This window comes from Primulina tabacum, chromosome 5 (genome assembly GCF_025594145.1).
Source record: "Primulina tabacum isolate GXHZ01 chromosome 5, ASM2559414v2, whole genome shotgun sequence".
In the NCBI taxonomy this organism is placed as follows: Eukaryota; Viridiplantae; Streptophyta; class Magnoliopsida; order Lamiales; family Gesneriaceae; genus Primulina; species Primulina tabacum.
This window is the reverse complement of record NC_134554.1, coordinates 38,758,251-38,777,427: the sequence shown is the minus strand read 5'-3', so window position 1 is coordinate 38,777,427 and position 19,177 is coordinate 38,758,251. Positions and strand designations below refer to the sequence as shown.

The following is a 19,177-nucleotide window of genomic DNA, read 5'->3' as shown; positions in this document are numbered from 1 at the left end:
ACGAAAACCCGTCTTGCTTAAAATGTACCTAAGAAATCGCGCCTTGAGAGTGTATGAAATAAAGGTTTGTTTAGCTTGTATGTTCACGGAGTCATCCGGAACATTTTGCAATCATCACACACTTTGTGCTGAATTTCATCTACTTAAGTAAGCTTCTGCCCAACAAATCGTTTTGCTATACGAGGATGAATTTTGCAGTGTTTGTTCTCGTTCCTGGGTTTGCCTTGAGGGTTGGAATTTGCTTCCTTGTCGGGTAGCACCCGGTACATATTGAGATGACATTTTTCCTTTTTCTGTTGGGTTGAGGTTGGGGAAAATGGTAGTTATCCCTCCATAATTTTTGGATTCGAAAATCCAGGATTTAAATTGATTTCCTCCGTTGGAATCCTCCCAGTTCACTATATATGTTTTCTAATTATATTCTTTAAGTCGAGATTTGGTTATTTGCTCCGGCCATCTGTTTTCTCGGAAGCAGTCATTCTCCCGCTACAAGATATAAAACGTAAAAAAAGATATTTGCAAGTCTTTTCGATAAATTTTCAAGAAAGATCTCAAACGTGTATATATTAATAAAAAAAAAAATTAGCTTTTAAGATTATTTCTCTAGAAAAAATAAGATCATGATAACTTATTTTTAAGAACAATATTTTGCCCAATTTCTTACTGTTATTCATATACTTTCACTCGCAATATTTTTCTTTCTCGTTCGCTATGTTTGTTTCTTTTCCCTTCATTTTTTTCCTCTTCTGTAAGAGTTTATAGATTATTTAAATATTTTAATAAGATACAACTAAACGATATATGAATCATCTACGGATTTTTGGCAATGGATGCAACATCGGAAATATTTTAATTTCCTCGAAACGATTTTAAAATTGTAAAATTTTAACCATTTTTTTATAGTTAAAAATCCAGAAGAAACATATTTTACTTCATTAAATTAATTCGATGGCAATGGATTCTGTCACGAGGTCTTTGATTTATTCGATCCAACTTCAAATCTTCTCGAAGATTTGGTGGTCGGAGAATAAATAAAATTTTTGAGCGACAAAACCAAAGTATGACAACTTTTATCAATTTTTTATTTAATAATATTTTTAAATTGTGCATTGTATTAAGCCATCATTATAAAATCCAGTCTCCCGGAGCAAATTATTGCCCAACAAATAGTAAGAGTGAAAAAAGGACAAAAAATAATAAAAAAGATTATTCAAAGAATTCAAAAGGTAAGAAATCTACAACTATAAGAAATTTTGTGATCGAGATCTTCCAAAACATCGATATTAACTCCACGTAGTATTAAATTCTTAATTCATGACTATTTATTGTGAATATCGGTAGGGTTGACGGTCTCACAGACATTTCCTATTGTCAAATCGTTCAAAAATAATCTTTACATACGAGATAAACCAAATATAATTATTTCCGATATCGACATCTCACAAGGGTGAAGTCCGTGACAATATGTTCTGAATGATATTTTTTTATGATTGGACGCTTTTTTTATTAGTAATATTGAAAAAAAAATTACATAAAAATTTTAAAAGTTACTAAAGGAGATTAATCTTATTTGATTTCTCCCACCATTAGACACCATAGTTTGTCGAAGGCTCAAGTTTAGAGCAACAATAAATGCAATGGATTGAAGGTATTAAAGAATTAGTATTATTAATTGAGCACTAATACCATGCCACATTTTTCTGTAGGTGTGAAACGTGACGAAATAAACTTAAATTAATATATAATATTAATAGTTAGCTGTAGTACAATATAAACTAATAAAATAATACTCCAACATCATGTTTATTTAAATTGTCTTTTGAAATAGGTGGGAGGTTTAAACTAATAAAATAGTACTCCAACTTCATCGATTTGTTTAAATTGTCTTTTGAAACGCATTGAAGGTTAGGCAGGGCACATGTTTTTTCCCCTCCAATCAAACAAGTATGACAAAAGGTTGTTGATTCCTTAATAGACATTATATAACTGATGTAAATCAAATATTTTAAATTTTATTGCATTTTCGATCTGAACACTATAATTCGAGTAGTTTCACAGTAAAATAATCAAGCGTTATCTATTGATTTTTTTTAATAGGACAATTATTTCTCAAAAAAAATATAGGTGAAACATAGTTACCTCGGTAAGATCCTCGTTCATCTTTGGACTCGAGCGTGGGAGTGGAAATTGAGGCAAGGCCAGCCCAGAATTGGTCCCGGGAGTCTTTGGGTGGGAATTAGCCCCGATAATGTCAACACTTACCCGAGGTCACAATAGATATCTTGGTCACATAGTCACCAGAAAAATCCGGGGTAAGAAAGAGTACTTTGTTCATGTCAGCCCGGGCTTTCACTAGCCTGGATAGATTATCAGATCGTTACAGGTGCACACAAGCTCGGATCCGTATCCAAGCTCGGGAAACGTAAGAGGACTAAGTCAAATGATCGTGGACTTTGTCCACCGAAAATCCAAGGATCCTTTCTAACCCCACGTTCATAGATCATGTAGCTCGTGGGAGATTGAAGCTTGGGGTTCTGTCCCTCGACTCGAGTCACATTCATTTCTCCCCCTGTCATCTCCTCGACATCAGCCCTCTCTCGGGCTTCAGCAGTTAATCTCTTCTCGGCCTCTCGGGCCTCCGTAGTTTCTCTCTCCTTGGCAACCCAGGCATAGACTACATTCTTCACTTTCTAGGACAGTTGCTTGGCCCGAGCTTTCTTCTCGAGTGCAACTTTCTGCGTGGCTGTATTATTGGCCTCTGATGCCTTCTCGACTGCCTGATTTTTAGCAAATGATCGTTTCGCTTCCGCAGATTCCACAATAGCCAAACAAATTTGGGTCAAATGACATAAATATTAAGAAAAAAAGTTAGATGATCAAAGAGTGTACCGGGTGGAGTAGTCGAAACAACAAGAGCATCAATTACTCGGTCCAGGGGATTCTCCACCCGTGAACTCAACCTGTAGACAATCAGATTCTCCTCCGAAATTAGAGCAGAAGATTTAAACATTTTCCATTACACGAGCTCTTGGCTCTGGATATAGGGCTCTTCGAACTTGTAGGCTCGAGGAAGTTCGGGCTGAGTGGGAATGGTAAATAATAAGCTGGTCGAGCAAGGAAGACTGATGAAAAAATATCGACCTTTCTATTCTTTCATAGAAACGACAAGAAACATAGTAATGGAGGATTGGGGGTTGATCAAGAGGTTGTTCATCCTGAATAGCACAAAGGCCGATGCCATTATACGGAAGGAATTTGGATGGAGTTGGTTTAGGTGAACCCTGAGAAAATGGGCTACCTCGATATAAAAAGAGGAAATAGGGAATCGAAGACCACTTTTAACTTGGTCCTGGAAGAAATTATAGAAGTCCTTGGGGGGGTGATCATCACGATCCGAGTGATCGAGAATAATAATCATGAAGGTAAAAGGGATGGATCCGAGAGCTCGGAGGTCCTCGTCTGAGACGGGTCACAGGGTGCTGGCTGTGGTTAAAACCCAAGAAACACCCAGGTTCTTGGCCCCGGCTTCAAGAGCCATTTCAAATTTTTCCTTGTACTTTTCCCAGGCACTGGAGGGCCCGGTAGCTGGGTGGGAGAGTTTAGGTTGTTTGTATTTTTTGGGGTTTTGGCTTACGATTCTGACATAAGGGACGAGGATGGGATTTTTGGAGGTGGCAATAGAGCGAGGAAGGGCGAAGTCACAATGCACTGCCGTGGGCTCATACCCAAACGATCCACGAACATTGCTCTAGAAGTAGAAGATGTAGAGTTAGAAATTTTGGAAAAAACATGGAGCAAGAAAACTTACGAGGACTAGAGAAAAGAAGGTGGGGGTGGTCGGAAAAACAGAAACAGCATGCCGGACAAAAGCATTGCATCTGAGAAGCTGAGATGGGTGCCAATAAGTGCGGAAGATCAAGGTTTTGTGAAAATGAGAAATGATGAAGGCGTTCAAATACTTATAACAGACAAGAGGTTAATCGGGGCCGTTGATCGGAGGATGAGAAAAAGATCAGAATTTACCTTGGAAAATGAACCGGGTCACTCGATAAGATGAAAATTCGGGTAGGATAGGTGAAGCGACGTCTGACTTGACATTCGTCTTTTCAAATGCTAGGGCTTATGTTAGCCATAGTCCGCCTACAATTAAAAACGGAGTTGTTTTCCCGCCCTGAGCCAACTTGACTACTCCGGCAGCGAACATGACTCAAGCCCGACTACTTAAGGAGGGAGTAATGATACCTCAGTAAGAGCCCGATTAATCCTTTAACTCAAGCATGAGAATAAAAGCCAAGGCAAGGCCAGCCCAAAACTGGCCCCGAGAGTCTTGGTGTGGGAGAGCCCAAATAATGTCAACGCTTATCAAATATCACAATAGCTACCTCGGTAATATATGTACTCAAAAAACCCGTCCACATAAGGAAAGAGTACTCTGTTCCTATCAACCCTGGGCTTGCACTAGCTCGAGTAGATTATCATATTGTTACAAGTTCACACAAGCTCGGATCCGTATCCGAGCCCAAGCAACGTAAGGGGACTAAGTCAAAATGATTGTGAACCTTATCCACCGAAAATCCAGGGATCCGTTCTGACCCCATGTTCGCAAATCATGTGGAAATCATAACATGGGCCATATTCCCACACCGTGGCCACTACCTGAGCATCTCAAGATGATTCACGATCTCAGCATCCAATAAATATCCCAACATAGGTAAAATAAAAAAAAGTCGTGATCATTGGCACTCATTATATTTTCATTTATATTGCATTATCTTTTCTTTGTGTATTCACTTAATAGACTTGAACTTCGGAGTAGTTACGCCGAGAAAACTTCCAGCACCCCACTAACATGTCTTTTTTCTCAGGTGTCCGGGCCATATAGATAGGGTTCATCTCGTTCGATCGTCACAGCGTATAAGGAAGGACATTTCTTTAACCCGACAAATTGCCCCACTAACATGTCTTGTTCCCAAGTGACTAGGCTATATATATTATTTTTAAAAAATTGGACAATAATTAATCAAACATTATGTACCGATTTTTTTAATAGGACAACTATTGCTCAAAAAAATACTAGGCGAAACATAGTTACCGACAAAAAACGAACTTTAACACGTGATAAAGAAAGTTAGAGGTCCACTCTCTGTGTACTATCAAATAATAAGAACTAATCAGGAGATATTTTTGCACTTTCAATGTTATTTCACTTTTATTGGGAGGTTCGAAGCTGATATTGTAGTTCAAATATTCGATATTTTTTTAGGGGCGAACGAATTTCAAACATTTTTTTGATTAAAAATAAGAAATTGTGTATTATATCTACAAAATCTCTCTGTCTATATTCATATTTAAAAATAGTAGCTCTCTTGTGAGACGTCTCACGAATCTTTATTTGTGAGACGTCTCACGAATCTTTATTTGTGAGACTCACAACAAAAAATAATAATCTTAACATAAAAAGTAATATTTTTTCATGAATGACCCAAATAAGAGATCTGTCTCACAAAATACGACCTGTGAGACCGTCTCATACAATTTTTTGTCATTTATAAAAAAATGTTTAAAAAATTGTCTCCTTTATAAAAACATAATTCAAGTAGTTATTTTGTTTATTAAATAAAATACTTACAACAATTGCCGATTGTAAGTTTGCAACTAAGTTTGGCCGTTGCAACCCGTGAGAATTAATGTAGCTAACAATTTAAATTATTGATTATTTTTTACTTAAAATTTTAACTTATTTTTATAAATTTTACCACTTCAATTATTCGTATTTTAGTTGAAAAACAATGATTAACGGTAAATCTTTGTCCTCAAATAATAAAACGAATTGGTTTCACCTTTATCATCTAAGCAATCCAAACTTCTTCGAGGTTGTATTTTTTAATGAAAATTTTGTTCGTCGAACAAATTATTATTATTCTTTAAATAATAGGAAATAGATTTAATATATACTATAAAAAGTGAAAAAAAAAATTTGTATTATTTTAATTTTATTTACGCCTCTATTGCATAGATATAAGTCACGACATGTATAAACTCTCCTATTTATCTTTTAATTAAATATTTGACCATAAAATTGGCAGCCTAGTTGCTTGAAAACTTACGTATGAAAGGAATAAAATGAAGGTTAATATTTTCTACAGCTCTTGTTGTAGGTTTGAATTATTATTGATGTAATATTCCTTGTCTCCATAAGTTAGAGAAAGGAGTTTAAAAGGTTTATAATGAGATAAAAGGTATAAAGGAGTTTAAAAGGTTTATAATGAGATAAAAGGTATAGGCAAAACTGTCGCAAATTTTATATGCAAAACCGTCGCAAATTTTAAAAATGTGACGGTTTTAACATTGATTAAAAATATCCACACATTCGGTCCATTTTAACACACACCACTTCACAACACTTAAAATTTTCTCTCTTACACGATTTTACCACTTCACAACACTTAAAATTTTTCTTCTTACGATATTTTAGTTTCGATTTAAGGTAATTTTTTTCGCTTTAACTTTCTGATAAATTCTTAAATGTTAGTTAAGATCATAAATATTATTCGCCTATTCAAATTGTAAGTTTTTTTAAATTTATTAAATTATTAAAAGTAATTTTTTTATATTACTGAAAATATTAGCGACGGCAATCATGAATTAGCCATCGCTAAAATTAGCGACAGAAATCATGAATTAACCGTCCTTAATTTTAGCGACGATTTTTTAAACAGTCGCTATCCGTCGCTAATTAGCGACGGTTATAAGTAAATCCGTCGCTAATTTTATTTGCGACGGTTTTTGAATTGTAGCTACAACAACGGATAAAAATCGTTGTTTTTGAGCGCACCTTTTAACCACAGAGGCTTTAACAACAGTTTTAAAAGACTTACGACAACGGTGAAACACGGTTGTCGTAGGCCTTTTTTTTGCAGTGAACATAGATAGCTCCAGTATGTCTCTTGCGGAACGGTCTCAAAAATCTATATTTGTAAGATGGGTCGACTCGGTCAATATTTCGAGTGAAAAGTAATATTTTTGTCAAAAAATTATTATTTTTCATGGTTCGGGTCAAGTAGGAGATATGTCTACAAAATTGAAAGCATACCTACGCAGAGTCGAAGAAAAAAATAAAATGAAGACTACAGAAAGGCCGGGTGTCATTATAACTTTTAACAACATTAAAATTATCTCCCATGTATAGTATATAATTAAGAAAAATAATTTATGAGAAACATCTCAATTGTGTTAATTAAGAGATATATTTAATAAATCAATAGAGTTAGGACCATTATATTAAAGGGAGATATTTATGAATTAATATAGCGTTAGGACCATCTAATTGTCCTAAGCTATTAAACATTAAATATTCACAAAAGACTATGAAATTATTTCAACATTTCGAAGTTCATTGTACGGAACAAATGACGTCAAAAGCTTTAATGAAATATTTCATGAAGGATAGACTAACTCATATTCCTAAGTTCATTAGAGCATGTAATGCATGTTAAAGTTTGGAAAAAGTATAATCACATAACAAGATATGGACCTAATCTTTCGTATATGGTGTTTGAGTTTCTGTACGCTTTAAAAAAATTTACATGTGTATTTATCATTAGCTATTGCATTTGGTGAAACACCAAACAGTCGATCATATAATTGATATTAGAGTCATTGTCACGTGTTCGATTATCATGGATTACTGAGTGAACAATTTGTTGGGAATCAATAATTTTCGTATGAGAGTTGCGATGGAAACATGGTTTTCGGGTTATTGTATGAGTTTAAATATATTTGTTGCACCATTATCATTCGCTTTAACTTTTGGTAAGATGATAATAGCTCTTTACGATAATTTTGTATTGAAAATATTTTCGACTGGTGTTTTATTTTCTAAAATTACAATTTTTTGACATTATATTTCTGATTATGAACATGTATTGATTCTTTCCTACCTACTTGTGTAGGCCTATAAATAAGTTTGAACTTATTTTAAGTTATTCAAAAGATGATATCTCTTTGATACTCTAAAACAATATCTCTTTGATGAAAAAGAAAGGAAGATAAATATTTATTGTAACCTATTTGGAAAAGGAGAAGAAAGAAAAATAAAAAACCGAATTGTTAGGAAGATAAAATATTTTAATAAATACTTAAATAATATATCTTGATGTTTTTGTAGTAATAAAATTAATCAAATTTACATGATCAAGATGAAGCTTTTTTTTATTTACCATATTGTTATAAATTTTAATTTTTAGGTGTCCATTAAATACTTTGCCCTAACATGAAGGTTGAGTTTGGCAGAAGGAAAAGAGAATCGGTTAGAATTGTGTAATTGGTAAGTTTGTAACATCAAATCCTACTAGTTAACAACTAATTAATTAACAAAAAATTAAATATTTATAACAAATCCACTAAAAAATGCTGCATTTTACATTTTCGAAACATGGTATTTGGATTGTTGTACAGTTTAAAAGATTAAGAGTAACATTATTGTCACTAGCTATATTTTTTTGAAACTGATAAGCACTCGGTCCTATAATTTATATTAGAGTCAATCACATATTTGATTATCAAGAATTACAAAAAGTGTAATTATTCGGAGATAACTGTTAGGAAACAATAATTGCCCTAATAGAGTGATCAAAATATGGTATTTTAATTACTGTATTTTTTAAAAGATTTAATTTTTACGGTCATCAAAGTTGTGTACAATATTGGTAAATCAAGAAGTTCTCAGTTAAATTAAATATAGATAAATAGTGTCTATTACATCTTTATTAGACCTAGCAAAGAGCTGGGTCAAACTCGGACCAGAATCGGAATCGGCCGACAAGTTGACCCGTCGGTCGGCCTGTCTCGACCGTTGCACAAATATTTTTTTCCAAATTTTCTTTCTATAAAACCCCTCCCCCTTCATATTTTTTACTAATTTTCTCTCATTCTCTAATTCTCAAATGTTTCTTGATTATCAAAATATTCCAATATCTTCCCTAAAAATTTCGAAATGGTGGCACTTCCCTCCAGAGATATGCAAGTCAAATGAAAATTTTGTTTGATAACTTAAAATTTCAACAAGGAGGTGGTTATGGAACTTTGACGCGGCACGTATAGAAAAATCATATGGTGAAAATTGGTATCGATCATTTTCAAACTCAAATTCCAGCATACTCTTCTCAATCAGGTAATGATACTCAACTTTTTAAATTTGAATAATCTAAATTTAGAGAAGAAACTGCTAGATTTTGTGCGGTTAAACAATTTTATTTTATTTTAAGTGATAAATTATTTTTTGAACACTGGCATTCTACAAGTGAAGATCTTTCTATTAGATGTATCACACAAAATACTCTCAAATACACACTTAAAAAAGAAATTTTTTTGTTAAAAAAATAATTAAAAAATTTTCAAGTTTAAAATAAATTTTCTTTGTGTTTCGATATTTGGAGTGATCGTTGATAAAGTTATTCATATATGAGTATTACATATCATTAGATTGATAATTATTGGAAAATTCAAAAAATATTGTTCGCATATATATTTTTTAATGAAACACACACGGAAAAAAATATTTCTCAACTTATATTTGTTATTTAGAAGAATATGATCTAATTTCTCAAGTTTTTCAATTTTTTTCGACAATTCTAGTCCAAATACTTCTAGTATTAGTAATCTTATTGAAATATGCAAATCATCATTAGGTGGTAAATTTTGTATATTAAGTGTACATGTCATATTTTAAATGTGTGTGTTCAAGATGGACTAAAAAATTTATTATCACATATTGAACCAATTTGGAACACAATTAATTATTTATGGACACAATCCCTAGTTATGAAACAATGTGGCAAAATTTTCAAAATAAATTGTATAAGGCATAAATGATTTGCACAAGTCATTCCAATTCGTTTAAATTCAACATATAAATTGTTATTATTATTTTTTTTGAATACGAAGATTTATTATGTATATTTTTCATCACCATTGTTAAGATCAAACACTTACCACTAGTCCAAGAGCAATAGCTGTTAGCCAATATACAACTTTATTCTTTATACTCGTGGCATCAGAGTGTGCCTATTTCAGATTTAATGGGTCGGACTGTTAGGCTCATGAATTTGGGAAGGTGCATGTCTATCTGCTGATGTTGTATCATATCTATTAGAGATCAGTTTTACCATTTCTCCATCATCGATTATGTCCCCTGCAGAGACAATATTACCCGTTAAGATCTGGTGTCACTCTTTTATAGCTTACCTAACCAATCATGGCTTTGCTCTGATACCAATTGTTAGGATCAAGCTCTTACCACTAGGCCAAAATCTATAGTTGTTAGCCAATGCACAATATTATTAGTTTATACTCGTGACAGAGTAAAGTGCACTTACTTCGGTGTTAATGGGTTGGGCTGTTAGCCCATGAATCCGAGGAGGTGCGTGTCTATCTGCTAGTGTTGTCTCATATCTCTTATAGATCAGTCTTATCATTTTTCTACTGTCGATCATGTCCTCGGCAAAGAAAATATTATCCATTAAAATCTTATGTCACTCTTTTACGCGCTATCTAGCCAATCAGATCAAGCAGCATAACGTCGGCAGCTTGATGCACTAGAATTTCTTAGGAGTCATCCATCTCAGTATTACTCTCACTCATATACGCTTAACCTAAGAAACGTGATCAATCTTATGATATTTATTCAATTTCAAATCAATGAAACATATGTACTAGTATTTGTGAAATTTTAAAAGTTTTAATTATGCTAGCGATCCATTATCCGATGTTTATTATCCTACTTCTCATTTAGTTATAACATATTGTTGCAATATTGCATATATTTCTAGTAAATATATTAAATCCAATAACGACGATTCAGTTCAATGTATTTATGTCATGAATAAAAATGGCAAAATTATTTTTAAAAATTCCTGAAATAGTTTTATGGGCTTTTGTTTTAGATCATAGATTTTAATTAGATGGTTTACAATAAATGTTAACATTATATTATGAATCTTTAGACCATGTTATGAAAACTATTCTTAATAACTCATTGATTTTGTTTAATATTAAAACTCATTTATATGATATTTATAATAAATATAACACCAAATATGATGGACAAATTGTTCAAAATGAAACACAATCAACTATCAATAGTAATATTGCTTCTAAACTTACTAAATCATAACTTTTATTAAGAGAACAACCAAAACGTCCATGAGGATTTTCAAGTTTTAGTCAAGAACTTGAGAATTATGTTATCTTTATTTTTTATTTTAATGGTACAGATGAGAAAACATTTGATGATGGTGGTCGAAAAAAAAAAACAAACACATCAATTTTTTTCTATAATGTCAAAAAATTTCTAGTTTGTTCTGTTTCAACCGTTGTAGTGGAACAAAATTTTAGTATTTGAGAAAATACATTGTATGAGAGATGTTCTAGCTTAAGGTCAAAAATTCGGAAGTCCAATGTTTGCTTAATGATGGGTCAAAATCCACTGGCCGAAATAACGTATTAAAAGTGACGAAGAAGATCAAGACGAAACCAAAGGAACATCCGAAATAGCGACGAGAAGAAATGGGAGTGAATGTGATTGAACATAATGAAATGTAATAAATTTTTTATATAAAATGTTGAAAGTTGAATTGTAACATAATTTTCATTGAGAAATATTTTATTGAGATAATGAAATATTTGATAGAATTTTAATAAATTCAATAGTGCAAGATTTTTTTAAAATTTATTTTTTTATTCTTTACATTTTTTTAAAAATATACATAATCGTTTTTTAAAAACTTGAAGGGTTAAATTAGACCCGAAACCGACGATTAACCAAATCTGGATTTAGATATCCGGTTTCATCACTCGGACCGTAAAAGGTCGCAGGTTGACCAGTTAAGGATCGAGATTTTTCCGTCCCGAACCAGGACCTGGACCAAATCCAACCCGTGATCAGGTCTAGTCTTTATGTTTATTTTTTAAAACCGACAGTATAAATTTGTTACAATTGATGTAGATTGATAAAAACCTTGGGCATTCTTCATGTTTTTTTTGGGGGGGAAGTCTTCACGCTTTTATGATGAAGTTGACTGAAAATTAGCTGGTGATGTGGACTGTTGCCTACCCTCTCACTAGGCCATAAAACATTATTTTAAGTCTGTATCGAAATTTTTGGCTTTTCTTTGTTTGTTGAAATAAAATTCAACCTTTAATTTTTCTTTTCCAAAATTTTCTATCAAAATTCTTATAAGTTTCTGAAATCTCTATTTAAATTGATATAAAATAAATAAATAAATAAACAACAGCTGGCCATTTACCTTTCCATAAAAAATTGGAAGTAATACGAAATATAATTCACGTGGTAATTGATTATATTAATCATTGTACTAAAAAGCGATAGACGGTAGCGAGCGGCTACCTACCACCTAGCGCCTATTCACCTAGATAATTCTTTTTAAGCTTAAATCCCTTAGATTTTCATGAATATTATGTTTTTGTATGAAATATATATTTTTTTATAAAATTTTCAATTATAATAATAAATTATTAACATACAGATATTAATAAATTTTTATGTTTCAATCAACACATCATATGTTCTAAACTTTAAACTGGAGATTAAGTTTGATTTTGATTATTTTCAATATTTTTTAAAAAAATTACGAAACGACCTAAGTGGCGCATAGACAGCCTAAGCAGACGATTAATTTGAAGACTCCTAGAAGCGTTGCCCAGCCAAAAGTTGGGGCATTGGGCAACCACCCACCACCCTAGCGGTTCTAGGCTGAGATTTTTAGAACATTAATATTAATATGTAAGGTTTTCTCCTTAAACACACCGTATCTATTAGAATACTTACATTTTGGTAATTTAACAAGGCTGTTGATTTAATAGATAAACACAAAGCCTATCTGAACTGAATTCAAAGAAGGAATCCTAAGAAAAACTGTTAGATAGAGTCCAATTAATGCCTAAGCCTTGTTGAACCGAAAAATAATCTATGGCAAAGGATTAATGCTATAAAAGCCTACTGATCTAAGAACAACTGATGGGAACCTAACTAACAGTTTATTTCAGTCGATCAATCAGCTCAAATCCAAACATTCTCTGAAGAATATCAGTAAATTCGGTGATAAAAATCAGAGCTTAGGTGAAATACCGGATAAAGTTTTTCGTAATAACAGTCTGATTCCCATCAGAATGTAAGAAATCCGCAAGGACTGCTCAGTGTACTATTTCCAGAAAGGATAATGACGTGACCAACGACTATTTAATTTGGAATTGATATCAGATTTTATTTTACTGATTATTTTAAATAGAGGAATATATCAATTTTTTGGCTCTCTGATTCTTGCTTACACTTACGACACTCTTGTGCATTTGTGAAAAGTTTCAATGTATTTAAGAGACCAACTGATAAAAGAAAGCACATGCTTAGTTGTTCATTATGATATTTGACGATCTTATTTGTTCTTAGCAAATCATTTCCCTAATACTTGTAATATGACAATAAGTATATTGTTATGTTTTGTTAGAAGAAATTACTAAGAGTTTCAATTAGATAGTGTGGTAAGTACTGCTGAAGTGGGCAGATCCAAAATTTGTGACTGTCAAAATCTTTTAGTGCAATCCTTCCGCAAAGAAGAAGTGTGATGTACGTGTCTTGAATTCTCCGAACATCCCGAAAAAAATTTGTGTCATTTAAATTTCAGTCAACATATATTTAATTATTCATTTGATAGCTTAGTCAATTATAATCACTACAACAAAAATGGTTTTTAGCAGCGCGCAAATTCTCTTTCCGCGGTGCACATTGCACAACTGCAAGCTGTTGAAAGTTCAAGATTATCCGCGGCGTACATGTGCACGCTGTTAATACTATGATCCGCGACGTGTATATATACGCCGTTAATACAATTATCCGCAGCGTGCAATGTACGCCATTAATATTCATAAAACATCTAAAATTAGCGACGGTTTTTGAAATCGGCGATGGTAAAAAAACGTCATCGTCGTCGCTAATTTAGCGACGATTTTAAATCTGTCGTTAATTTAGCGACGGTTACTAACCGTCGCTACTTTTTTCGTTAAAGTAAAAAAAAAATTTACTTTTATTTTTTAAATAAATTTAAAAAAAAACTACAATATGACTATGATAACAATACTTATGATCTTAACTAAAACTTAAAAAATTAACCAAAAATTGAAACAAAAAATGTACCCTAAATCGAAACTAAAATCGTATAAGAGAGAAAAATTTTAAGTGTTGTGAAGTGGTGTGGAGAAAATTGGAACGGAAATCGGATATTTATAGACAATTTGCGACTATTAGCGACGATTTTTATCTAAACCGTCGCTATCAACGCAGTTAAAATAGAACTGTCGCTAATAGCGACGGGTTTTATTGAACCGTCGCTAATTCAAATTAGTGACAGAAGTTAATACGGCTAATGGCGACGATTGATATAGAACCGTCGCTAATAGCGACGGTGTTTTTAATAAACCATCGTCGATTTAAAATCAGCGACTGTTTATGTTGAACTGTCGCTAGATATAGTGACGGTTTTTTTAAACCGTCGTCACTTTTAAATTAGCGACGGTTTAACCAAAACTGTCGCCAATTTAAAAATTGCAATTAGGCTCCCTTTTTTTGCAGCGTGCTAATATGCATGCTGTGAATAAGAATATTGACGCCGTGCAATTAATGTACGCCGTTAATGTCTAGACACGATTTTTTTTAAATGATTTACTTTTAACAGCGCACATAAACATGCGCGTTGTTAATGATACTATTAACGGCGTGCCTTTATTGTGCGCTGCGAAAATTGCATAGGTTATTAACAGCTCACATATAACTGCACGCTGTCGTTTATATAATTTATTAACAGCACACATAAATGCATGCTGCGGATATTACTATCCGAAGCGTGCTTTTAATGTACGTAATTATTTCTGTCAAGTACAACATTATTAACAGCGCACATATGGGTGCACGCCGTTAAAAGTAATATTCGCAGTGTGCTTTTAATGTACGCTGTTGATGACGTGCTGCGAAAAATTATTTTTCTTGTAGTGAATCAAACTATTCTTTCAGCGTTCGGCACATTCAATGAGCCTCTTTTTGAGCAGTAACACACTGTGGGTTTATTGGATACGCAACTGAAAAGAGTACATTGAAGTGTTGCCAAATCAAATAAAATATTTTCAGAATTTATTGAGATAATTTATTTACCCCCTCTAAATTAATCTCTGAACCTAACAAGTGGTAACTGAGAAGGATAATTTTTGTCTCTTAACACTATACTCAAAATGGTCTGGTTCACCAAAATACCAATGTTCTCTAAAGAAGACTTTTATGATTGGAAGATCAGGATGCGGCTCATTTAGCTACATAAGATGATGATATGTGGTATGTTTTCACACACGAGCCAATAAAAATCATGAAAGGTAACATTGACGTTGTCATATCTGATGATACTCCTCAGATTATTGAAAAATCAAGAATGGAGTTTAGTACTGTTGACAAAAAAACAAAAATCTAGACACTTTCCAATGATATCCTATATTAGACATTGGATAAGAATACCTTCATCAATATTAATATGGGTTCCACAACCAAAGACATATGCGAGTAACTGATACAACTATACAAAGGAATCAATCAAACAAAAGAGAACAAAATGTATGTTGTTATTCAAAGGTTTGACAGTATCAAGATGAAGGCTAGAGAATCTATGCCAAACTTCGATGAAAGCATTAGCAGTATCCTTATTGAACTATAGCTATTTGTGAATCAAAAGAACCTAACAAGCTTGAGTTGCACGATCTGTTTACTGATCTTAAAGCATATGAATTTGAACTTGAAACTCGAACTGATGATAAATCAACAGCCAAACTCATGAAGGCTCTGGCTACTACAACAATTTATCAATATGTCTTTAAAGAGAAGCTAACATAGCAACTGAGCATTGATGCAACGTCATTGTTGTTGAAAAACTTTGGCAAATTCCTAAGAAAGAATCTGGCAATTTCCATAACCCAAGAAGACATAATCATTACAAGAAAGATTTGACTAATGAGTACAAACCATGTTTCTTATTTGGAGGCAAAAGAATCATACGAATCGGGCTCATAATTTTGAAAAAATATTATATAATAGTATAAATGACTCAATGTAAATTTATTATTCATGAGTATGTTTTCCTTAGTATCACAAAAGTTTATTTTTTCCGTTTCCAATATAAACTTTTATAATATTCATGAGTCTCTTGATAAATTTTTCCCAATATTAAATTATTTTTTCTAGGCCAATTATAAGGATCGTGCTAAATGTACAATATGAGTTACATATTAGATTACAAAGTACATTTGAAATGATAAAACTATCGTAAATATATTTTTGAAAGAGTTTCCAAAATAAAATGCAATGATAGTTTGTTATTTCAAATGCATTTTGAAATCCAGTTTTAACCCTTATTGTAAATATAGCATTAACAAAAAAAACCTTTTTTATTCCATAAATTTATTATATAGTAGTGTAGTTTGACAAATATAAAAACATATTATCTGATTCATAAGATTTTTTTTGATATTAATGAAAATAATTTATTTTCAGAGTTGATATTCTTGAAGTTTTCATTTTCTAAGAGAAAAAAAATCGGGCAATTGAAGTGGTGAAATATTTGGAAAAAAAATGGATGGATATTTTCCAAATGGTCACATTGTTTATAAAATCTTGTTCACTGTCCTGATTGAAGTATTAAGTGCAAAACGAAATTTCTCAAAGTTATTGATCGTCAAAACTTTTTCTCTGATCAATCATGCCACAACAAAAAATTGAATGGATTGATTATATTATCAATTGAGAAAGAAATATTGAACAATATGATTAAATTTTTAGATCTAAAATTGTTAGACGAGTTTTTTTAGTGATAATTTTGTACATTTAATTTTAGGAGTACGTCTCTTGTGAGACGGTCTCACGAATCTTTATCTGTGAGACGGGTCAACCCTACCAATATTCACAATAAAAAGTAATACTCTTAGCATAAAAAGTAATATTTTTTCATGGATGACCCAAATAATATATATGTCTCACAAAATACGACCCGTGAGAGCGTCTCACACAAGTTTTTGCCTAATTTTAAAATACTAAAAGTAATTATAGTTAGTTTGTTACAAATAATATATATTGCTTAAATGCAATAGAAACTAGACATGGGACAGATTTTGGCCAAATTATAAAAAAATTCATGATTAGCACTGTGCGAAAAATATTACGATAATAAAAGTAAATATTCGAACGCAATGATAAATAATAGGCACTGCTCTATATTTGTGTCAAATTAGTTAATTTTCATCATATATCATAATAAATAATAAATAAAACTAATTTAAAATAATTTCTTTAAAATGTTATTTAAATAATTTACCCTCACAATTCTTCTCTCTCGAAATTATCTGGATCCTCACAAATCTTCTCTCTCGGATCCTCACCCTCCCGCTCTTGCGCTTCGTCTTTTCGCCGTACTGGCATCTATTATTTTAATTTGATTTCTTCTCATTCGATCAGTAATTTACTTGAAGAAATCAAGGATCGGTTTATCATGAAAGGTGAGATCTTCGTTTCAAGAAACCGTAATTTATTAGAAGCGAAGCGATTATTACTTTTCTTCGATTATGTTTCTTGAACTTTTGAGTTTGAATACGGGTTTCTCTTTTTTGATCCTATTGTATTCGTGGGTTTTGGTGCGTTTTTTCTCTTACAACTGTAATCGATTGATCTGTAATTATGAACTCCGGGCCTCCTATGATGTATTGCAATGGCTAATTTGACAGTTATTTCCCTTTTTAACAAAGGGACTGTCGATATCTGAAGTTATCCACTGGGTGTAGAAGAGTCAGACCTTGATGGAGGACTGGAGTAATTTAAGTCGACTCTTATCTGAATGTTCGAAGTTTTTTGATTTTTTTGGGCCGTTATTTTTCTTGACTATTCCCTAAATTTTCATCTGTGCTTTTTCCTCCCTGAACGCCCCTCCTACGGAAATTATTTAGGGTGTTTTTATTTAAAATTGGCTTTGGATATCTTTTCCCTAAAATATGTGTAAACATTAACTTTACATAATCGGAGCTCATTGCAAAGATGTTCTGATCTATAAAGGCTAAATATACTAGAATTTTTTTTTTCTAGACAATCTACTTCTTTATCTTGCAACTGTAGCAAAATATGTGCATTGGAAAAATGCAAGTGTGGCTTTCTGTTGTGACAATATAAGATTCAATCTCATTGGTTTTGTTCAAATGAATATGGTTGACGATTTTCATCTTTCAGAAGATGAGAATGTTCCGAATCTTCTCAAAAAGGAGCAGCTGAAGAATAACTTGGATGATGAAGATTTGGAACCTTTTGCATTTTTGTTTTCGATGTTCCATGTTAATGTAGTCGTGAATTGATTTTTTTGGTTTGTTATCATCTATCTAATTTTATTTTATTTTTGTACAATTGGTGTGAAAATGGTGCTCAATTTTCTTTATTGTGTTCTTCTCAAGTTTCTATGAGTTTTTTAAATGGTTTTTAATTTGTTAATTTAATTGAGGTTGGCATATTTATTTAAGCTTCGGAATCCATTGAATTTCAATAATATATTCATGATACAAAATATTTTGGTGTAATGGTGTTGTGATATCATGAATGTTTAATATATCAGGCTCATATATTCATGATACACGCAACGCGTGTGCCTCGGTTGCTAGTTTACATTAAGTTAACCGCCTCTTTACACATTTTTTCATGTGTATTTGGCACACATCAATTTAATCTACCAATCTAATTTAATTTTTAAAGTTACGTATACCAAACTGAAAATTTATATATGATATTTATTGCATCTTAATTCAAATTTTCTGAACAATCCACTCTTTATTTATGCTTTTATCCCTATATTTAATAGATTTAATGGGGCTTGAAGGAGCAAATGATCAAATATCCGCATCCCAATAGTTAACTGTGTGCTCAATATCTGTTAGACTGATTCTTTTTCTGCATTCCTTGACTAATACAAAAAATATTTCTGCACTTCATAGGCTTACATGTACTTTTCAGCTGAAATTCGATATAAAATATTGAAACTATGAAACAAATATATGATATTTCAGGAATAACTGTTTTAAATATGTGACTAATATA

General features: G+C 32.2%; 1 long non-coding RNA gene across 1 annotated transcript; it reads left to right on the top strand.

Annotated features, from left to right (window-relative positions):
* Positions 1-17,420: 17,420 nt before the first annotated feature.
* On the top strand, positions 17,421-18,957 carry LOC142544998 (uncharacterized). Its single transcript, XR_012820187.1, has 3 exons — positions 17,421-17,601; positions 17,827-17,911; positions 18,323-18,957. It is a non-coding gene; the product is annotated as an uncharacterized LOC142544998 (long non-coding RNA).
* Positions 18,958-19,177: the final 220 nt, after the last annotated feature.